We start from the raw sequence: 17,689 nt of genomic DNA on the forward strand, positions 1-17,689 counted from the left end.
CTCCACTGACTTGTCCTGCTAATTAACCTTTAAGGAATTCTGCACAAGGACATCCAAGTCCCTTTGCACCTTTGTTTTCTTGAAATTTTCTCTCCACTTAGAAAATAGTTTACACTTCTACTTCTTCTAACAAAGTGCAAGACCATACACTTCCTGAGACAGTATATTCCATCTGCTACTTCTTTGCCCGTTTTCCTAATCCGTCTAAGTCCTTCTGCAGCCTTTTTACTTCCTCAAGAATACTTGCCCTTCCACTTATCTTCATATCGTCTGCAAACTTTGCTACAAAGCCATCAATTCCATCATCCAAATCATTGACACATAACATGAAAAGAATCGGTCCCAACACAGTCCACTGTGGAATGCCACCAGTCACCGGCAGCCAGCCAGAAAAAGCTTCCTTTATTCCCACTTTTTGCCTCCTGCCAATCAGCCACTGCTTTATCCATGCTAGGATATTACCTGTAATGCCAAGTTCGTAGCTTGTTAAGCAGCCTTGTGTGGCACCTTGTCAAAGGCCTTCTGAAAATCCAAGTACACAACATAAATTGATTCTGCTTTGTCTATCCTGCTTGTTATTTCTTCAAAGAATTCCAACAGATTTGTCAGCCAAGGTTTTCCCTTGAGGGAGCCATGCTGACTACAGTGTATTTCATCATCTGCCTCCAAGTACCCCAAAACCACATCCTTAACCATCGACTCCAACATCTTCCCAACCACTGAAGTCAGACTAAATGGCCCATACCTCTACCTCTTTGTTGAAGTGTGGGGTGACATTTGCAAATTTCCAGTCTTCTGGAACCATTCCAGAATCTAGTGATTCTTGAAAGATCATTACTAATGGCTCCCCAATCTCTCCAGCCTCCTCTTTCAGAACTTTGGGGTTTACACCGTCTGGTCCAGGTGACCTATCTACCTTCAGACTTTATCCACTCTCATTTTTCTTTACGTATCTGAAGAAACTTTTGCTATCCTCTTCCTTCTTAATGACTTTTATAGTTGCCTTCTGTTGGGGTTTTAAAAGCTTCCAAATACTCTAATTTCCCAGCAACACATACAAAATGCTGGAGGAACTCAGCAGGACAGGCAGCATCTATGGAAAAGAGTCCAGTACTGCAGAACGGTTTCGGCCCGAAACATCGACTGTGCTCTTTTCCATAGGTGCTGCCTGGCCTGCTGGGTTCCTCCAGCATTTTGTGTGTGTTGCTGGGATTTCCAGCATCTGCAGATTTTCTCTTGCCTCTAACTTCACACCAATTTTTGCTCCATTATATGCCCTGTCTTTGGTTTTTACGTTGGCTTTGACTTCCCTCGTCAGACATAGTTGCCTCATCCTGCCTTTAAAATACTTCCTCTTCTTTGGAATGTATCGATCCAGCACCTTCCGAATTGCTCCCAGAAATCCCAACCATTGCTGCTCCACTGTCATCTCTGATAGTGTCCCCCTCCAATCAGCTGTCTCTCTCATGCCTCCGTAATTCCCTTTACTCCGCTGCATTCCACTCCATAGTCTGCTCTTATCAAATTATGGTATTGCTTTGCACTGTTGTAACTATATGTTATAATTATGTGGTTTTTGTCAGTTTTAGTCTTGGTCTGTCTTGTGTTTCTGTGATATCACACCGGAGGAACATTGTATCATTTTTTAATGTATGCATTTCTAAATGACAATAAACGAGGACTGAGTGTCCTCATAATCTAATCTAATACTGATACATCAGACTTTAGCTACTCCCTCTCCAATTACAGGGTGAAGTGGATCATATTATGATTACTGTCTCCTAAAGGTTCCTTTACCTTAAGCTCGCTAATAAATTCTGGTTCATTGTAGTCATAGTTGTACTTTTTTGATCCCGTGGGAAATTGGTTTTCATTATAGTTGCACCATAAATAATAAATAGTAATAGAACCATAAATAGTTAAATAGTAATATGTAAATTATTTATGCAGGAAATAAGTCCAGGACCAGCCTATTGGTTCAGGGTTTCTGACCCTCCAAGGGAGGAGTTGTAAAGTTTGATGACCACAGGCAGGAATGACTTCCTATGACGCTCTGTGCTGCATCTCGGTGGAATGAGTCTCTGGCTGAATGTACTCCTGTGCCCACCCAGTACATTATGTAGTGGATGGGAGACATTGACCAAGATGGCATGCAACTTGGACAGCATCCGCTTTTCAGACACCACCGTGAGAGAGTCCAGTTCCATCCCCACAACATCACTGGCCTTATAAATGAGTTTGTTGATTCTGTTGGTGTCTGCTACCCTCAGCCTGCTGCCCCAGCACACAACAGCAAACATGATCGCACTGGCCACCACAGACTCGTAGAACATCCTCAGCATCGTCCGGCAGATGTTAAAGGACCTCAGTCTCCTCAGGAAATAGAGACGGCTCTGACCCTTCTTGTAGACAGCCTCAGTGTTCTTTGACCAGTCCAGTTTATTGTCAGTTCGTATCCCCAGGTATTTGTAATCCTCCACCATGTCCACACTGACCCCCTGGATGGAAACAGGGGTCACCAGTACCTTAGCTCTCCTCAGGTCTACCACCAGCTCCTTAGTCTTTTTCACATTAAGCTACAGATAATTCTGCTCACACCATGTGACAAAGTTTCCTACCGTAGCCCTGTACTCAGCCTCATCTCCCTTGCTGATGCATCCAACTATGGCAGAGTCATCAGAACACTTCTGAAGATGACAAGACTCTGTGCAGTAGTTGAAGTCCGAGGTGTAAATGGTGAAGAGAAAGAGAGACAAGACAGTCCCCTGTGGAGCCCCAGTGCTGCTGATCACTCTGTCGGACACACAGTGTTGCAAGCACACGTACTGTGGTCTGCCAGTCAGGTAATCAAGAATCCATGATACCAGGAAAGCATCCACCTGCATCGCTGTCAGCTTCTCCCCCAGCAGAGCAGGGCGGATGGTGTTGAACGCAGTGGAGAAGTCAAAAAACATGACCCTCACAGTGCTCGCTGGCTTGTCCAGGTGGGCGTAGACACGGTTCAGCAGGTAGACGATGGCATCTTCAACTCCTAGTCGGGGCTGGTAGGCGAACTGGAGGGGATCTAAGTGTGGCCTGACCGTAGGCCGGAGCAGCTCCAGAACAAGTCTCTCCAGGGTCTTCATGATGTGGGAGGTCAATGCCACCGGTCTGTAGTCATTGAGGTCGCTGAGGCGTGGCGTCTTCAGCACAGGGATGAGGCAGGATGTCTTCCACAGTACAGGAGCCCTCCAGAGCCTCAGACTCAGGTTGAATATATGGCGAAGTACTCCACATAGCTGAGGGGCACAGGCTTTGAGCACCCTGGTACTGACACCATCCGGTCCTGCAGCCTTGCTTGGGTTGAGACGTTTCAGCTGTCTTCTCACCTGTTCAGCCGTGAAGCCCACCGTGGTGGTTTCATGTGGGGAACATGAGAGCAGGGTGGGGGACTGTGAGGAGGGGTAGGAGGAGAGAGTGGAATATGTGTTGGTTGGGGGCCGACAGCAGATGGCTCATGTGGGGGATGGTCAGGGGCCACAATGTCAAATCTGTTAAAGAACAGGTTAAGTTCGTTGGCCCTGTCCACACACACATTCATGACACAATACCAAATCCAGAATTGTTCCAAAAAGCCAACTCAGGGCCATTCCACAAATTCCCCCTCTTGAGATCCAGCACCAGGCAGATTTTCCCAACCTACCTGCATATTGAAATCCCACGTGACTAACGTAACGTTGCTCTTTCAGACATACTTTTTTTTTAACTTCCCGGTGCAATTTGTAGACCACATCCTGGCTGCTGTTCGGAGGCCCTGTAAAATATCCCTCATCAGGGTCTTATCCTTGCGGTTTCTGAACTCTACCCACAAGGATTCTACGTCTTCCAATCCCACACCACCGCTTTTTTAAAGTTTTGATTTCATTTTTAACAGCAGAACCGCTCCTCCCCCTCTGCCCACCTGCCTGTCCTTTGAACGGATGGTGTCGTCCTTCGATATAAAGCTCCCGACTGCGACCGTCTTTCAGCCATGCTACCCACAACGTCATACCTGCCAATCTCTAACTGCGCTACAAGATCGTCGACTGTGTGCATTCAAATATACAACTTTCAGTCCTGCATTCATCATCCTTTTCGATTTTGTCCCCACGTTACACTGCAGCTCATCCTGCTGACTGTAACTCTGCCCGATCATCTGCCCGACCGTCCCACTATACTCTACCTCTGCTTGTAAACCAACAGCCCTATCCCCAATCCTACCACTCCAGTCCCCGTCACCGCTGCATTCCCCTTCCCTTCTGAGCCACAGCGTCAGAGACGGACTGCCTGTTTCCCTTCCCTCTCCCGACAGCCACCTGTCCACCTGCCTCCTGCAGCCACCTCTCTGAAACTCTTACCTATCACCTCCTCAGCCTCCCTGAAGAAATTAAATGCACCAAATGACTTGGCTGCCGCAGCTGCCTGTGGCAACGAATTCCACTGATTCACCACCTAAAGGAACTCCCCCTCACCCCCGTTCAAAATGGACGTCACCCTATTCCGACGCTGCACCTGCTGGTCCTGGACTCGCCTGCTTCAGGAGGCTGGGGAGACCTCAGCTGGAAGATTGTCTGCAGTTCTGGTCACCGTGCTTGACAAAGCATTGAAAAAGTCCACAAGGACGTTCCCACAACTGAAGTTATGTGGAGAGACGGGGCTGGCCAGGGCTGCTTTCCTTGGAGTGAAGCGGGCTGAGGGGTTTGTAAAATGAGGAGGGTAGATGATCAGAGTTTAATACCCCATGGTCCAGGACTGCAAAGCCAGACAGCATAGCTTTAAGATGGGAGGGGAAGTTTAAGAGGAGCCTGATGGACAAGTTTTCGACACAGAAGAGAGTGGGTGAGGTGTCATCACTGTGTGTCATGTCTTATGACATCATCGTTACGTACCATGTCGTATGATGTGGGCGTTCCTGGTCTTCCCACGATCATGACTGTTTTTGGCAGTTTTTTCCACAGAAGCAGTTTGCCATTGCCTTCTTAGACCATAAGACATAGGAGCAGAATTAGGCCATCTGGCCCATCGAGTCTGCTCCACCATTCAATCATGGCTGATCCTTTTTTCTATCTCCTCCGCAACCCCATTTCCCAGCCTTCTCTCCGTAACCTTTGATGCCATATCCAATCAAGAACCTATCAATCTCTACCTTAAATACACCCAAAGCAACACTCACAACACGCTGGAGGAACTCAGCAGGTCGGGCAGCATCCGTGGAAATGATTAGTCGACATTTTGGGCCGGAACCCTTCGTCAGGACTGTAGAGGGAGGGGGCAGAGGCCCTATAAAGAAGGTAGGGGGAGGGTGGGAAGGAGAAGGCTGGTAGGTTCCAGGTGAAAAACCAGTAAGGGGAAAGATAAAGGGCTGGGAGAGGCGAAGCAGGGAGGGGATAGGCAGGAAAGGCGAAGGAGCAACAAGGGAAAACACAATGGGTAGTAGAAGAAGGAGGTGGAACCATGAGGGAGGTGATAGGCAGCTGGGGGAGGGGGCAGAGTGAAATAGGGATAGAGGGAGGGAGGGGGAGGGAATTACCGGAAGTTGGAGAATTCTATGTTCATACCAAAGGGCTGGAGACTACCCAGACGGTATATGAGGTGTTGCTCCTCCAACCTGAGTTTAGGCTCATCACGGCAGTAGAGGAGGCCATGTATGGACATATCTGAATGGGAAGCAGAGTTGAAGTGGGTGGCTACTGGGAGATCCTGTCTGTTGTGGCGGACAGAGCGGAGGTGCTCGACGAAGCGGTCCCCCAATCTGCGGAAAGCGGAGGGGGTGGAGAGGGAAAGATGTGCTTAGTGGTGGGGTCCTGTTGAAGGTGGCGGAAGTTGCGGAGGATAATGTGCTGGATCCGGAGGCTGGTGGGGTGGTAGGTGAGGACAAGGGGAACTCTGTCCCTGTTGTGGTGGCGGGAGGATGGGGTGAGGGCCGAAGTGCGGGAAATGGAGGAGGTGCGGGTGAGGGCATCATTGATAATGGCAGAAGGGAAACCACGATCCTTAAAGAAAGACGACATTTGCGATGTCCTGGAACGGAAAGCCTCATCCTGGGAGCAGATGCGGCGGAGACGGAGGAACTGGGAATAGGGAATGGCATTTTTGCATGTGGCGGGGTGGGAAGAGGTATAGTCGAGGTAGTTATGAGAGTCAGTGGGCTTGTAGAAGATGTCAGTGGACAGTCTGTCTCCAGAGATGGAGACCGAGACATCGAGAAAGGGGAGAGAAGTGTCCGAGATAGACCAAGTGAATTTGAGGGCTGGGTGGAAGTTTGAAGTGAAGTCGATGAAATTGACGAGCTCAGCATGGGTGCAGGAGGCAGCCAAAGCACCCAAAGACCCGGCCTCCATCGCTGCATGTGGCAATAAGTTCCACAAATACATTACCCTTTGGCTAAAGAAATTTCTCCGCATCTCTGTTTTGAAAGGGTGCCCCTCTATCCGGAGGCTGTGCCCTCTTGTCCTAGACTCCCCCACCATGGGAAACATCCTTTCCACATCTACTCTGTCTAGGCCTTTCAACATTCGAAAGGTTTCAATGAGATCCCCCCTCATTCTTCTAAATTCCAGCAAGTACAGATCCAGAGCCATCAAACGTTCCTCGTATGATAACCCTTTCATTCCTGGAATGATCCTTGTGAACCTCCTCTGGACCCTCTCCAAAGCCAGCACATCTTTTCTAAGATGAGGAGCCCAAAACTGTTCACAGTACTCACGTTGAGGCCTCACCAGTGTCTTATAAACCCTCAGCATCACCTTCCTGCTCTTGTGTTCTAGACCTCTTGAAATGAATGCCAACATTGCATTTGCCTTCCTCACCACCGATTCAACCTGCAAGTTAACCTTCAGGCTGTTCTGCACAAGAACTCCCAAGACCTTTTGCATCTCAGATTTTTGGATTCTCTCCCCATTTGGAAAATAGTCCGCAAACGACAGGAATTCTGCAGATGCTGGAAATTCAAGCAACACACATCAAAGTTGCTGGTGAACGCAGCAGGCCAGGCAGCATCTCTAGGAAGAGGCGCAGTCGACTGTACCTCTTCCTAGAGGTGCTGCCTGACCTGCTGCGTTCACCAGCAACTTTGATGTGTGTTGCTAGAAAATAGTCCGCTTATTTATTTCTACTACCAAAGTGCATGACTGTGCATTTTCCAACATTGGATTTCATTTGCCACTTTCTTGCCCTTTCTCCTAATCTGTCTAAGTCCTTCTGTATCCTACCTGTTTCCTCAACACTACCTGCCCCTCCACCAATCTTCATATCATCTGCAAACTTGGCAACAAAGCCATCTATTCCATCAGCTAAATCATTGATATACAGCATAAAAAGAAGTGGTCCTAACACTGACCCCTGTGGAACACCACTGGTCACTGGCAGCCAACCAGAAAAGGATCCTTTTATTCCCACTTGCTGCTTCTTACCAATCAGCCAATGCTCTAACCATGCTCGTAACTTTCCTGTAATACCATGGGCTCTTAACTTGGTAAGCAGCCTCATGTGTGGCACCTCGTCAAAGGCTTCTGAAAGTCCAGATATATAACAGCCACTGCATAAACTTTATCTATCCTACTTGTAATCTCCTCAAAGAATTCCAACAGGTTAGTTAGGCAGGATTTTCCCTGAAGGAAACCATGCTAACTTTGTACTATATTGACCTGTGTCACCAAGTACTCCATCACCTCATCCTTAACAATTGACTCCAATATCTTCCCAACCACTGAGGTTAGGCTAACTGGTCAAAAATTTCCTTTCTGCTGCCTTCCTCCTTTCTTAAAGAATGGAGTAACATTTGCAATTTTCCTGTCCTCTGGCATCATGCCAGAGTCCAATGATTTTTGAAAGATCATTTCTAATGCCACCACAATCTCTAACGCTAACTCTTTCAGAACCCCAGCATGCAGTTCCTCTGTTCCAGGTGACCTACAGTGGTATGCAAAAGTTTGGGCACCCCTGGTCAAAATTTCTGTCCCTGCGAATAGCTAAGTGAGTAAAAGATGACCAGATTTCCAAAAGGCATAATGTTAAAGATGACACATTTCCTTAATATTTTAAGCAAGATTACTTTTTTATTTCCATCTTTTACAGTTTCAAAATAACAAAAAAAGAAAAGGGCCCGAAGCAAAAGTTTGGGCACCCTGCATGGTCAGTACTTAGTAACACCCCCTTTGGCAAGTATCACAGCTTGTCAACGCTTTCTGTAGCCAGTTAAGAGTCTTTCAATTCTTGTTTGGGAGATTTTCGCCCATTCTTCCATGCAAAAGGCTGCTGGTTCTGTGAGATCGTAAACTCAAAATAATCTGCAGATGCTGGGGTCAAAGCAACACTCACAACACGCTGGAGGAACTCAGCAGGTTGGGCAGCATCCGTGGAAAAGATTGGTCGATGTTTCGGGCCGATACTGCCCGACCTGCTGCGTTCCTCCAGCGTGTTGTGAGTAGTTTTGTGAGATCCTGCAGTCTTGCATGCACTGCTCTTTTGAGGTCTATCCACAGATTTTCGATGATGTTTAGGTCAGGGGACTGTGAGGGCCACGGCAAAACCTTCAGCTTGTGTCTCCTGCAGTAGTCCATTGTGGATTTTGAGGTGTGTTTAGCTTTGTTATCCTGTTGTAGAAGCCATCCTCTTTTCATCTTCGGCTTTTTTACAGACGGTGTGATGTTTGCTTCCAGAATTTGCTGGTATTTAATTGAATTCATTCTTCCCCCTTCCAGTGAAATGTTCCCCGTGCCACTGGCTGCAACACAAGCCCAAAGCATGATCGATCCACCCCCATGCTTAACAGTTGGAGAGGGGTTCTTTTCATGAAATTCTGCACCCTTTTTTCTCCAAATATACCTTTGCTCATTGCGGCTAAAAAGTTCTATTTTAACTTCATCAGTCCACAGGACTTGTTTCCAAAATGCATCAGGCTTGTCTAGTTGTTCCCTTGCAAACTTCTGACGCTGAATTTTGTGGTGAGGATGCAGGAAAGGTTTTCTCATGACTCATGAACAGTGCACCACCACTCCAGAGCCTGCCAAATCTTCCTGAAGGTCCTTTGCAGTCAAACGGGGGTTTTGATTTGCCTTTCTAGCAATTCTATGAGCAGTTCTCGGAAAGTTTTCTTGGTCTTCCAGACCTCAACTTGACCGCCACTGTTCCTGTTAACTGCCATTTCTTAATTACATTACGAACTGAGGAAGTGGCTACCTGAGAATGCTTTGCTATCTTCTTATAGCCTTCTCCTGCTTTGTGGGTATCATTTATCATTTTCCGAGTGCTAGGCAGCTGCTTAGAGGAGCCCATGGCTGCTGATTCTTGGGACGAGGTTGGAGGAGTCAGGGTATTTATAAAGCTTTGAAATTTGCATCATCTGGCCTTTCCTAATGATGACTGTGAACAAGCCATAGCCCTAACAAGCTAATTAAGGTCTGAGACCTTGGTGAAAGTTATCTGAGAGCTCAAATCTCTTGGGGTGCCCAAACTTTTGCATGGTGCTCCTTTCCTTTTTTTCCCCCTAAAATTGTACAAAACAAAAATAATACACACAACACACTGGAGGAACTCAGCAGGTCGGGCAGCATCCGTGGAAACAATCAGTCAACGTTTCGGGCCGGAACCCTTCGTCAGGACTGAAGAGGGAAGGGGCAGAGGCCCAATAAAGAAGGTGGGGGGAGGGTGGGAAGGAGAAGGCTGGTAGGTTCCAGGTGAAAAACCAGTAAGGGGGAAGATAAAGGGGTGGTGGAGGGGAGTCAGGGAAGGGATAGGCAGGAAAGGTGAAGGAGGAATAGGGGAAAACACAATGGGTAGTAGAAGGAGGCGGAACCATGAGTGAGGTGATAGGCAGCTGGGGGAGGGGGCAGAGTGAAATAGGGATAGGCGAAGGGAGGGGGGAGGGAATTACCGGAAGTTGGAGAATTCTATGTTCATACCAAGGGGCTGGAGACTACCCAGAAGGTATATGAGGTGTTGCTCCTCCAACCTGAGTTTAGCCTCATCATGGCAGTAGAGGAGGCCATGTATGGACATATCTGAATGGGAATAGGAAGCAGAGTTGAAGTGGGTGGCTACTGGGAGATCCTGTCTGTTGTGGCGGACGGAGTGGAGGTGCTCGATGAAGCGGTCCCCCAATCTGCGTCAGGTTTCACCGATGTAGAGGAGGCTGCACCGGGAGCACTGGATGCAATAGATGACCCCAACAGACTCACAAGTGAAGTGTTGCCTCACCTGGAAGGACTGTTTGGGGCCCTGAATAGTGGCAAGAGAGGAGGTGTAGGGACAGGTGTAACACTTGTGCTTACAGGGATAAGTGCCAGGTGGGAAATCCGTGGGGAGGGACGTGTGGACCAGGGAGTTCACGAGACTTGTGAGTCTTTTGGGGTCGTCTATTGCATCCGGTTCTCCCGGTGCGGCCTCCTCTACATCGGTGAGACCCGACGCAGATTGGGGGACCGCTTCATCGAGCACCTCCGCTCTGTCCGCCACAACAGACAGGATCTCCCGGTAGCCACCCACTCCAACTCTGCTTCCCATTCAGATATGTCCATACATGGCCTCCTCTACTGCCATGATGAGGCTAAACTCAGGTTGGAGGAGCAACACCTCATATACCTTCTGGGTAGTCTCCAGCCCCTTGGTATGAACATAGAATTCTCCAACTTCCGGTAATTCCTTCCCCCTCCCTTCCCCTATCCCTATTTCACTCTGCCCCCTCCCCCAGCTTCCTAGCACCTCCCTCATGGTTCCGCCTCCTTCTACTACCCATTGTGTTTTCCCCTATTCCTTCTTCACCTTACCTGCCTATCACCTCCCTGCCTCCCTTCCCCCACCCCTTTATCTTCCCCCTTACTGGTTTTTCACCTGGAACCTACCAGCCTTCTCCTTCCCACCCTCCCCCCACCTTCTTTATAGGGCCTCTGCCCCTTCCCCCTACAGTCCTGACGAAGGGTTCCGGCCCGAAACGTTGACTGATCGTTTCCACGGATGCTGCCCGACCTGCTGAGTCCCTCCAGCGTGTTGTGAGTGTTGCTTTGACCCCAGCATCTGCAGAGTATTTTGTGTTTAAAAGTAATACAGTAATCTTGCTTACATGTTGAAAAGAATGTTTCATCTTTAGCTTTATGACTTTTGGAGATCAGTTCATCTTGTACTCACTTAACTATTTAGAGTAACAGAAATTTTGACCAGGGGTGCCCAAACCTTTGCATGACACTGTATGTATCTTTAAGTCTTTCAGCTTTTTGAGCACTTTCTCTCTTCTAACAGTAACTGCACCCACTTCTCTTCTTTCACACACTACAACATCTGGCAAACTGCTAGTGTCTTCCACAGTGAAGACTGACGCAAAATACTCATTTAGTTCTTCAGCCATCTCCTGATCCCCGTTATTATTTCTCCTGCCTCATTTTCTAGTGGTCCTATATCCACTCCCATTTTTCTTTTATTTTTGATGTACTTGAAAAATCTTTTGCTGTCCTCTTTGATATTATTTGCTAGCTTGCTTTCATATTTTCCCTTCTAGTGATTTTTTTTAGTTGCTCTCTGTAGGTTTTTAAAAACTTCCCAATCCTCTGACTTCCAACTAATTTTTGCTTTGTTGTATTCCCTTTCTTTTGCTTTTACAAATAGCTTTGACTTCACTTGTCAGCCGCAGTTGTACTGTTTTACCATCTGAGTATTTCTTCATTTTTGGAACACACATGTCCTGCACCTTCCTCATTTTTCCCAGAAACTCACACCATTGCTGCTCTGCTGACATCCCTGCCAGCAGCTCCTTCCAATTTACTTTGGCCAACTCCTCTCTCATACCACTGTCATTTCCCTTACTCCACTGAAATACTGATACATCAGACTTGACTTTCTCCCTACCAAATTTCAAGTTGAACTCAATCCTATTGTGATCACTGGCTCCTCAGGGTTCTTTTACCTTAAGCTCCCTAATCGCCTCTGGTTCATTACATAACACCTAATCCAGTATAGCTGATCCCCCAGTAGGCTCAACGACAAACTGCTCTAAAAAGCCATCTCTTAGGCATTCAACAAACTCACTCTCTTGAGATCCTTTGCCAACCTGATTTTCCCGATTGACCTGCATGTTAAAATCTCCCATGACTATCATAACATTGCCCTTTTTGTCACGTCTTTCCTATTTCCTGTTGTAACCTGTGGTCCACCTTCCAGCCGCTGTTGGGAGGCCTGTATATAACTGCCATCAGCGTCCTTTTACCCTTGCAGTTTCTGAACTCAACCCACAAGGATTCAACATCTTCCGATCCTATGACACAACTTCCTACTGATCTGATGCCATTCTTTACCAGCAGAGCCATGCCACCCCCTCTGCCTACCTTCCTATCCCTCTGATATAATGGGTAACCTTGGACATTCAGCTGCCAACTACAACCATCCTTCAGCCATGATCCAGTGATGGCCACAACATCATACCTGACAATCTGTAATATTGCAACAAGATCATCCACTTTATTTCTTATACTACACGCATTTAGATACAACACCGCGAGTACCGGATTTGCTATCCTTTCTGACTCTGCGTCCCTAATGATTTGATACTCATCCTGTTGGCTGCAACTAAGTCCCATCACCTGCCTGCCCTTCCTGACAATCTGACCGCACGCTATCTTTACTTTTTTACCATTCGTCCTATCCTGAGCCTCTTCACTCCAGTTCCCACCCGCCCCCCCCACCGTCAAGTTAGTTTAAACCCTCCCCAACAGCTCTAACAAACCTGCCTGTGAGAATATTGGTCCCCCTCGGGTTCAGGTGCAACCTGTCACTTTTGAACAGGTCATACCTCCCCCAGAAGAGATCCCAATGATCCAAGAACCTGAAGCCCTGCCCCCTGGACCAGCTTCTCAGCCACACATTTATCTGCCAGATCATCCTGTTTCTACCCTCACTGGCGTGTGGCACAGGCAGCAGTCCAGAATTCTTCTGGGCAGTGACTTCACTAGACGGCTGATCCCCTACCCCGCCCCCTCCCCCCGCCATTATCAATACTCTTCAGAGATTGTCTGCCTGATGTCGGTAGTCACGTCACCAGGACTTGTGATCTGCACCGGCTGCTCGTACGACCGTCCACCACCTGATCCCACAGTTTCACATGACCCTGATCGGGGGCTAAGCAGGTGCTACACCTTGCCCAAGGGTGACCTGCAGGCTAGCAGAGGGAAGGGGCGCCTCACACCTCCTTTGGTAGAGACATGTCTCCACCCAGCCACGCCCCAGGGATAATTACAATTTTTAAAGGATATTTCCCTGGGTAGGAAAGGTTTAGAGTAGGGGGGGAGAGGGGTCATCGTACTCCCTCGGACCACAAAACCCTGGTTTGTAGGGATATGGGCAAAACGTGGGCAATTGGGACTGGCCTTGGGCGGGGGGCACTTTGCTCAGCGTGGGGAAGCTGAGCTGAAGTGCTCCTCTCAGTGTTGTACGACTCTGGGACGAGGGGTCCAGTTCTCGGTGAAGCTGGACGTCGGTGGAATTCCGGTCAGATGGCTGCGCGCTGTGTCACAGCGGCGTCTCCAGGTCCATTACATCTTTCTTACGATCGATAGGCACCACCGGGCGTTTAGGATGTCAAGTGCCGGGGGCTCTGCCCCATCAGCCAGCTGCTCGGCGGCGATGGAGCTGGGCTAGCAGACCGTATTGTTGCCTGGACTTGTCGCCGTACAGCAGAGGGTGCGAAGGGGTTACCCTGGATGTTTTTGTGTTTGCTGAGACCGCGAGAGGCTGGTGGGCATTGGTGATATGCAGGACACTGCAAGTCCAGTACACCGGTTCATTAGCGCGTCGAGCAGCATTGCCCCGTTGAGCAGACCAGGCCCGGAGTCACCTGTTGCAGCCAATACAGCGTGGTGGAGAGCAGAGGCCTCTGTGGGACGCACTGTAATCTGCACTGTGCTGGCAACCGGCCCGTGCCATCGGTGCTGCTCTCCAGTGCTCGCTCGCTGGAAGGCAAGTGTAATGCCTGGTTCATATTTTTTAGTTATGCTGTACATATTTCTTTTTGGCAGTTCTGTGAGAGCAGACTGTTCTGTTTTCAGCTTGTTTGGGTTATTGTTGAAGGTAAGAGATGAGGAGAAATGAATGCCATTCAATTAGGGTGGCTGGGTTAAGGGGAGGGTTTCCCCGGTGAGGGACAGTAAGGCTCGGCTTGAGGATTTTGGTTCTGAGGGAGATGAAGAGAGGAGACACTGGGGAGAACCGGTCGTAGGATACGATCCGGTGGGAGACCCGTTTGTTCGAGATGGATTGCGAGTGACGTTCGGGAGGCGACGTGTGCTTTCACGTTGACCGAGGGCCCAGCACGTGAGTGATCGAGAAGTTCAAGATGTGCTCCAATTTGTGCACCTTTGACTGTTTAATTAAAAATGGGCCCTTTTCTCTTCGTTACTGGCAGGAGGAGAAGATGGCAGCGCGCCACGCGTGCGCAGCTCTCTGGTGAAAAATGATATCGTATCTGTTAAATAGAGGCCGTGGACAATTCTGATTTGATGGAGAATGGACGTGAAAGCACAGGGGAACATCTGGAGAAATTTCTGAAACGCCCATCCGCTGCTGTCGTTACTGTGTGGTTGGGAATCTTTCGGCAGGTAGGCCTCAAAATCCTCGGCCTTGCCTGCTGTTGGCGACCGAGAAGGAGGTCGAATCGTTCGGACAGAGATGGCGCTCAGTACTCGGTGTCGGAGAGCTGATCAGAGCTCAAAGTTTTCGGATGACTCAGTCGGATTGTGGTCGGCATGGCAGGGAGAGTTTTTCTTCCTTCTCCCGTCTGCATGAGATGTGGGACATTTGAGAAACTTTAACTTTACTGTGCTCATGGACTTCTTCATCAAGTTATGGTATTGTTACACTGTTTGTAACTACATGTTATAATTATGTGGTTTTGTCAGTTTTTTCAGTCTTGGTCTGTCCTGTGTTTTGTGATATCACACTGGAGGAAATAATGTATCATTTCTTAATGCATGCATTACTAAATGACAATAAAAGAGGACTGTGTGTCTTCATAATCATCATCATCTTTACTAACCCTTTAGCTAAGATTCATAAATATAATTCCTTTAATCGTATACAGTTTGCTGTCTGTTATCTTGTGGCGCTGAGTTGTAGCAGGGTAGCGAGTTACACAGCATCCACGCAAACCGGGGTTCGGGGAGGGAGTTTAGTGGGGGCTGAGATTGTCTTCCCTAGATTTACACAGCCAAGGGAGCCAGGGTATTTCAGAAGCTGGAGCAGGACAACGCTCCGTGTAGCATCAGTCTACAAACCATGCCACTCAAGAATGTTATTGCTTCTTCTGACTATGCTTTCCTTACTACACCCTGCTATGTGCTGTGTGTGACAGTTGGCTCTGTGTTTTGTACCTTAGCCCCAGGGGATGGCTGCTTTGCTTGGCTCTGCTCGCGTGTGTGTGTGTGTGTGTGTGTGTGTGTGTGTGTGTGTGTGTGTGTGTGTATGTGTGTGTGTGTGTGTGTGTGTGTGTGTGTATGTGTGTGTGTGTGCGTGTGTGTGTGTGTGTGTGTGTGTGAGTGAGTGTGTGTGTGTGTGTGTGTGTGTGTGTGTGTGTGTAGCTGAATGACAGTTAAACTTGACCTTGAGTTCACCACTGGCTTCACATCCACTGGCATAGCCCGGCAACCGAGAGCTCACCGTCGGTCGGAAGGCAGAGAACCTGCCCCCTGTACACTCCGGACTGCTGGCAGCCGGAACCCCACAGCATCCGGGCGATTCAGAGGAACAAGACTGTAGGGAGATCGCAAGCTGTTGCAAGAAACAAAAAGGTTGTGATAGCAGGTTGTTCTAACCTTCCGCAGACTGACTGGAACTCCCAGACTGTCAAAGGACTGGATGGGATAGAATTTGACAAATGTGTTCGAGAAAGTTTCCTTCATCAGCACATAGAAGTCCTAGTGAGAGAGAGGGTGCGAAACTTGATCTGCTGTTAGGGGAACGAGACACGAGAGGTGACAGAAATTTGAGTGGGGGAACACATTGCATCTAATGCCATTAGCTTCAAGGCAATTATGGAAAAGAGTAGGTCGGGTCCTCTGGTTGAGATTCTAAATTGGAGAAAGGCCAATTTTGATGGTATCGGAAAAGATCTGTCAAGTGTGGACTGGGACAGGCTGTTTCCTGGCAAATGTGTTCTTGGTAAGTGGGGTGGGTTGAGGGCACCTTCAAAAGTGAAATTTTGAGTGTACAAAGCTGGTATGCACCTATCAGAATAAAAGATAAAGTTAGCAGGTTTAGGGAAACTTGGTTTTCAAAAGATATTGAGGCTCTGCTTAAGAAACAAAAGGGAGGTTGTAGCAGCTACAAGCAGGCAGGGATGAATGAGGTACTGACAGACCAGAAGAAATGCAAGTGAGCACTTAGGAAAGGAATCAGTAGGGCTAAAACCATGAGGTTGCCTTAGCAGACAAGGTGAAGGAGAGTCCTCAGGGACTCAACAGATACGTTAAGAGCAGAAGGATTGCAAGAGACAGAATTGGTTCCCCTGGAAGATCAGGATGGAGCCATAAGAGATGGGGGAGATCTAAAATCGATTTTTTTGCCCCTGTGTTCGCTCGGGAGACAGACGCTGAGTCTAGAGAAAGGAGGGAAAGCAACAGAGATGTTATGGATCCTGTGCGGATTACAGCGGAGGAGGTGTTTGCTGTCTTGAAGTCAAATCAGGGTGAATAAATCCCCAGGGCCTGACAAGGTGTTCCCCCAGACCCTGCAGGAGGCAAGTACAGAAATTGCCAGTGGCCCTAGCAGAGATATTTGAATCATCCTCAGCCACAGCTGAGTAGCAGAGGATTGGAGGATAGCTAGCGAATGCTACTTAAGAAAGGCTCTAAAAATGAGCCAGGAAATTATAGGTCAGTGAGCCTGACATCAGTAGTGGGAAAGTTATTGGAAGGTATTCTAAGGGACCTGGATATATGAATATTTCGATAGACAGGGACTGATTAGGGATATGCCAACTAGTGGAGTGGTGCTGCAGCAACAGCCTGGCACTCAACGAAAGAGCTGATTGTGGACTTCAGGAAGGGTAAGACGAAGGAACAGATACCAATCCTCATAGAGGAATCAGAAGTGGAGAGAGTGAGCAGCTTCAAGTTCCTGGGTGTCAAGATCTCTGAGGATCTAACCTGGTCCCAACATATCAATGCAGTTATAAAGAAGGCAAGACAGCGGCTATACTTCATTAGGAGTTTGAAGAGATTTGGCATGTCAACAAATACACTCAAAAACTTCTATAGATGTCCCGCGGACAGCATTCTGACAGGCTGCATCACTGTCTGGTATGGAGGGGCTACTGCACAGGACCGAAAGAAGCTGCAGAGGGTTGTAAATCTAGTCAGTTCCATCTTGGGCACTAACCTACAAAGTCCCTCACTTTTTTTAATATACAGTATTTCTGTTTTTGCACATGTTTTAAATCTATTCAATATACATAATTGATTTACTTGCTTATTTATTATGTTTTATTTTTGTAAGGGGGATTTCGTCTTTATGTTACTGAGTAGGCTAATTAAAATGGCTTCTTTGTTATGTTATACTTGGGAAAGCTTCTTTGTTATGTTAAACGCTGAGAAAGCTTTGCGCTAGCAGCTTGTATTGGGTTAGGCGGTGATTAGAGGATGTTACGAACCAATTGGGATAGTTGTTATGATCTTGGTGTATTTGAAGATACTGT

Source organism: Mobula birostris, chromosome X, assembly GCF_030028105.1.
Source record: "Mobula birostris isolate sMobBir1 chromosome X, sMobBir1.hap1, whole genome shotgun sequence".
NCBI classification, from domain to species: Eukaryota; Metazoa; Chordata; class Chondrichthyes; order Myliobatiformes; family Myliobatidae; genus Mobula; species Mobula birostris.